Source organism: Tupaia chinensis, unplaced genomic scaffold (genome assembly GCF_000334495.1).
Source record: "Tupaia chinensis unplaced genomic scaffold, TupChi_1.0 Scaffold144949_1, whole genome shotgun sequence".
Lineage (NCBI taxonomy): Eukaryota > Metazoa > Chordata > Mammalia > Scandentia > Tupaiidae > Tupaia > Tupaia belangeri.
Window position 1 is genome coordinate 45,455 of NW_006204809.1, and position 5,891 is coordinate 51,345.

The 5,891-nt window shown below is 39.1% G+C and overlaps 1 pseudogene; it reads right to left on the reverse strand.

The window, feature by feature from the left end:
• Positions 1–2,833: 2,833 nt before the first annotated feature.
• On the reverse strand, positions 2,834–3,845 carry LOC102482953 (zinc finger CCHC domain-containing protein 9 pseudogene; annotated as a pseudogene).
• Between the last annotated feature and the right edge of the window lie 2,046 nt (positions 3,846–5,891).

Sequence of the window (5,891 nt, forward strand, 5' to 3'; positions counted from 1 at the left end):
GCGTAATGGCCATGTCGCTGGACTCCCATGTGGTTGACTGTGGATAAGTCCCGGACCCGGTGGCTTAAACTCACACCATGCGTATATGCGTGAGTGCCCAAGATCCTGAGAGGAGAATGGAGGAGAAGGGATTGCAGCTTGGCTATCCCCTCAGGGGGTTATTTATCGCTTTTTATCTCTCTTTCTGTCTTTTTGGTGAGCACACATGCCCTATAGTAAAAACATCTCCGAAAAAAAAAGAAAAGAAAAGAAAAAGAAAGAAAATCTTCTCATCTGCTTTAAATTCTGCTCAACTCATGTTCTGAGACAATCTATCTCCAGAACCGTTTCTCATTTTTCCTATGAAGTATTGGGCTTCATCCCACATGTCCTATATTTAGCCTAGACAAGTTTTAGACTCCCTTACTTCTTAATTGGGTGTGCATGGGGCACTGTTGGGTCAATCTGAAAATCACACTGAATAACACTAAAAAGTGAACAAAAGATATCTGAACAATTATTATTGTACTAAAGTATTATGTACATAACAACTGTGAAGGCACAATTTGATAAATATGTGCATAATTTATAAGCAAGATTTTATTTGAAAATGGCACTTGTTATTGCTCTTATAATTTAAAACATAAGTAATATTTAATCTACTCTTAAGAGATAAATAAGGATGAACCAGCAGGTGGGGTTTTGATTAAGGTGATTGGATTCCATACAGGTAATTACAGTTTCAGTCCTGAATGCAGTGGCTTGAAAAACACTCCAGGCATGTGTACACAAAGTTCCAAGAGGACAGTAGAGAAGGGGGACTGTCATGTGGTCATTCCTCCCTGAGGAATTCTTACTTTTTCTCTGTATCTCTTTTTTTTTGTCTCTCTCAGGTGAGCCACACGTGTCCTATAGCAAAAAACTAAAACAGTCAGTCCTGCAACAACTGATTCTCCATCTCTATTGTTTCCCCTTATTCCTTCTTCAGTATCATCTTTTATTTTGAACCCAATGTTCCATTTCCTATGTTTGTTTGTTTTCTCCTCCATGAACAGAGACATGGTAAGAAATGAGAACAAAGACCATTGAAGATGCAGAAAAGTGTAGGTGTGTGTACTCTAGTTCATGGATAGATAGATATTTCTTAGAAATACATTTTGTAGCTCTTCCCTCCAAATTTCCACTCTGCTTTGGATGAATAAGAACCTGGAAGAGAGAACTACTTGAAAGAATACCCATCTTGGAGCTTAAGTAAGCAGGGGGACTGGATGGGGATAAAACAGATGATGCAAGAGGAACTGACCCCTCTCTTCAGTTTAGTTGCTTTTATTTATTACAAAAAGCATTGATTCTAACACTGAGGCTCATAAAAGGCTAATGAGATAATGTAAGGAACAAAGGGTGTCTATTAAGGATCTGATAGAATATATGTCATGTCTTCCAATATGTACATAACAAGGGAGGGTGTCCATAGCATTTCTACAGCCATAAGGGAAATTTGACTCAACATTTTTGAAACAAAACAAATAAATGTGTTGCATGGGAGAGGACTGTTTCTCTATATCCCTTATTCATACACTAATGAATTCCACACAAAATAGAGAACTACTTACTGAAGTCTTTCCAGGTTTAGAGTAGTACACTGGATAACCATGAGACCCACCAGAATGGCTAAGGAAAAGTGTTGGCAATGGCAGACATTAATTAGAATTCTTACACACTGATGATGAGAGGTCCTTATCATATAAACACATTAGGTTGGAAAAATTGTGGCCACGCCTTTAAAATGAACCATACAAAGGCCAGCCTGATAGCATAGATATTAAGCCTTTTGCAAAGTGAACTGGCTTCCATATAACCAATCACAATGTGAATTCAACTTGATTACTTGAAAACATGCTGGGCACATGTGCATACATGTCCCAAATCCTAAATAATGGGGAAATGGAGGAAAAAGAATTATGACATGACTATTTGTGAGGCTTTCTATCTCAAATGAGCTCACATATACTTAAAAAAATTAAGTACAAAAATACATTCTTACTTAATATTTTTAAAATACAATTTTATGAACATTTCTAAATAAATTCTATTATAAAAATAAATTGTGGAGCCAGCAAGTTGTATGGTGGTTAAGGGTTCTGGACTCCCACATGGCCCACTGTGGTTTAAGCCCCTGACCTGGCAAATTGCTTTCTCACTTTCCTTCTCTCTCTTTCTCTCCCTCTCTCTCTCTCTCTCTCTCTCTCTCTCTCTCTCTCTCACTTTGTCCCTCTCTGGTAAAATAAATAAATGGATAGAGTTAAATAAAATAATTCTTAAAAAAATAATTGATACTTGGAACCAAGGAAACAGTATTCATTTCCAAATGCAAAGTAGTATCCTTTGTTTTGAGGTAGTTCACATTTATGCATAATATTTTTAAAGATTGTTACAATCCATATAAGTACTTAGTTATATCTAAGTTCTTTTTTTAAAGAATTATTTTATTTAACTTTATTTTTTATTTATTTTAATTTGACCAGAGGGACAGAGTGAGAGAAAGAGAGAGACAGAGAGAGAGGGAAAGTGAGAAAGCAAGCCGCCAGGTCAGGTACTCAAACCGTGGTCAACCATGTGAGAATCCAGTGCCCTTAGTCACCATGCCACCTGCTGGCCCAGTTATATCTAAATTCTATATTTTAAAAATATGTCTTTTTAGAGAATCTAATTTAATCATTGTATTCTTTTCTTCACTGATTTTCTCCAAATAGTGGTAAAAGTATCCTATAGGAAGAAAAGGCAGAACTGCTTTAGACCACACCTAGATCCTACTCATGTTACAACACCGGCTCAGTTCCAAGGGAGTCCAGCTCTAACTTGACTCATAGGCAAGAAAGCAATATGAGGTGGTATTTAACCACAGTACTAATTTATCAAAAAAATAAGTTTTAGGTATCATTGTCTTAGGTTTCTGTGGCTTAGGTAGCTCCAGAAATTCTTCACATTCTGCACTCATTCCCTTTGCCCAGTGACCATGACCACTTGATCTGAAGTGTGACATTTAGGTCAATTTTTCTTTCAATATTCCACAGAGTCACAAATTTTATATCCACCACTTTAAGCTTAAAGTCCTTTGGGATTATCAGGACAGAATCTAGATGGTGTCCCATTTCCCTATAAATAAAACATTTTGTAAAGGGAAATACACCAAGAACTGAGTCTACTTTAGCCTTGCAATTGGATATTTCAAGCCCTGTGGACCCACACCAGTAACAAATTCCAGTTCCTACATCTTGATTTTCAAGGGTAATTGGGCGATCTGCAATTCCATGATCACTTTTTAAAAATTGTATTTTATTATTATTTTTCTTATTATTTAAACATTCAATTGCTACACACCATTGTATTTTCTCTGCTACTTGTCTTTTTAAAAATTTATTTATTTTACATTCATTTAATGTATATCACAGCATACAAGATGAGCTTTACCATGCAGTATATACTGCATATTTGTATAGGGAAGGATATTACATACATATTTTTAGCATCTATTTTCCCCACAGACTTTTTTTAAAGAAATTGCAATTTCTTCCCTTACTTCCTGTTGACAGAACCTCCTCATTGAGGCCCATCTGTGAGTTCTGTCTTAGGTATTTCATGAAGCCATCCATATCTTCATTTAAGTACTCCTTTTACCTTCAGGTATTTTTATATTTTGGGTGAGATGGATTGTTTTTAAGGGACAGCCTACTGGTTTCATGCTGTTTATGCTTTGATAGGTTTTAGCTTATTCCCTCAAAGGACTTCTCCTTCATATCCTCCCATCATGTTGCAGGCATAGGTCTCTTTTTATGTCTGGTGGTACCTTGTACCCATCTGGTCATAGCTTCATCAGAAGTACTTTATCTATCATACATAAATCCTCCAGAACAGCAGAGTTAGCAGAAAATAAATAAATAACCATAGAATTTCTGTGTGCAGCAGCATTTCTGCTCACAGTTATCTTAAAGGGAAAAAATAAGTTCACAAAAAGATGTGCAACTGGATGAGCAGGTGGCTTTGTGATTAAGATGCTGGATTCCAACATGGCCAACAACAGTTATGAGTCCTGGACTTGGCAGATTAATTATCATTCCAGGTGTGTGTGTGTGTGTGTGTGTGTGTGTGTGTGTGCCCCAAATCCCAGGAGAATAAAGGAGAAGAGATTGTGGAGTGGTCATAATCACTGGGGATGATTTCTCATTTTCTCCCTCTCTCTCTCTCTTTCTCCCCCACCCCACCCCCCGTCATGAGTGGGCAAACCCCATGGCAAAAACTCAAAAGAAAAGAAAGTGTAACTAATGCTAATAGCCTCTGGCCCCCTGACTTGTGGTTTTAGGGTTTAGATTTACAAACTGGCAAATGGGCACTGGCTGGGCAGTCAGTGACTGGTGCTCACTCCCTTTACATCTCAGCCCACTGCTCACTGTACAGCTCCAGTGCAGCCAGTGCTCCCAGAAACTGGGGCATATACAGGTTTACATCAGGGCACCCTCATGTCCACCCCTTCATGGCCACTGACAGTTCAGCAACTCTGCTGTTCCCCATCTTCAATATCTGCATTGACCAGGATATGAGCTTGGTCCCATATCCCCCAGGCTGGCTGGGGTCCAGGTACATTGAACTCCAGGTAAGCTATTCAGCCTCCTCCTATGCACAGTTCCAGGCGTATGTCATCCAGGTCCCCTCCAAGTATGTCATTCCTGGGGACCCAGCAGTACATTCTGCCCTAATATATTAACCAATTAATAACAAGTTACTTAATGTGCCATGATGGGTGTTGCCTGTCCCTCTAGACACTCTTACTCTGGGGACAGGATTGGGTTCACCATCCTGATTCCTTTGTGGGAAGTAGCTGGCAGGTAGGGTAGGTATCAGCTGGGCTGCTACAGGGAGGAAGTGACAGCCATTGGACATGGCATCCACCAACAAATGGACTCTCCCCAGACCTCTGCAAAACTTCAAGTCCTTCTCCAGGGATGGTGCCAACAACCCCTCCCTGAACCTAGAAAGGCCAACTTCTGCACCTGCACATGCTGGGATCTGGTAGCTGCATGTGCCCATATCTAGGTGCACTGGGCTGTCTGCTGCATTCCCACTAGGACGTTTCACTTGGCAGAAATAACCACTTGGGGATCCTGGCTTGTGCCAGCTCTTCCCTATGTGCCCAAGTCAGTGAGGAGACTTGAAAAGTCCAGACCATTACTCATGTTAATTTCTACAATTTTCTTTTCTGTCTTTTTATTTTTTTGAGAGTTTTTTGCTATAGGGCGTGTGTGCTCACCAGAAAAACAGAGGGAGATAGAGATAGAAAATAAAAAATCACCCCAGGGAGGATGTCCACACGTCAATCCCTTCTCCTTCTCCTCTTGGGATCTTGGACACACACACACACGTGTCCAGCATGAGTTTAAGCCGCCAGGTCTGGTACTTAAACCATGGTCGACTACATGGCAGTCCAGCAACATAGCCATTACACCAACTGCTGGTCCCATGGCTTTTTTTCTCACTTTCCCCCTCTCTGTCTCTCTCTCTCACTGTCCTTCTGATCAAATTAAAATAAATTAATAAATAAAGCTAAATAAAAAAATTATTTAAAAAATAGCATAAATAAATAAATTGTTATATGGATTGTAACAATCTGTAACAATATAGTGCACTAATATAAACTACCTCTAAACAAAGGATATTGCTTTGCATTTGGAAATCAATACTGTTTCTTTGGTTTCAAGTATTAATTCATTATTTTTTTTAAAGAATTATTTAACTCTGTCTATTTATTTATTTATTTTACCAGAGAGGGACAAAGTGAGAGAGAGAGAGATAAAGTGAGAGGGGGAAAGTGAGAAAGCAAGCTGCCAGGTCCAGGACTTGAACTACAGTCTGCTGTG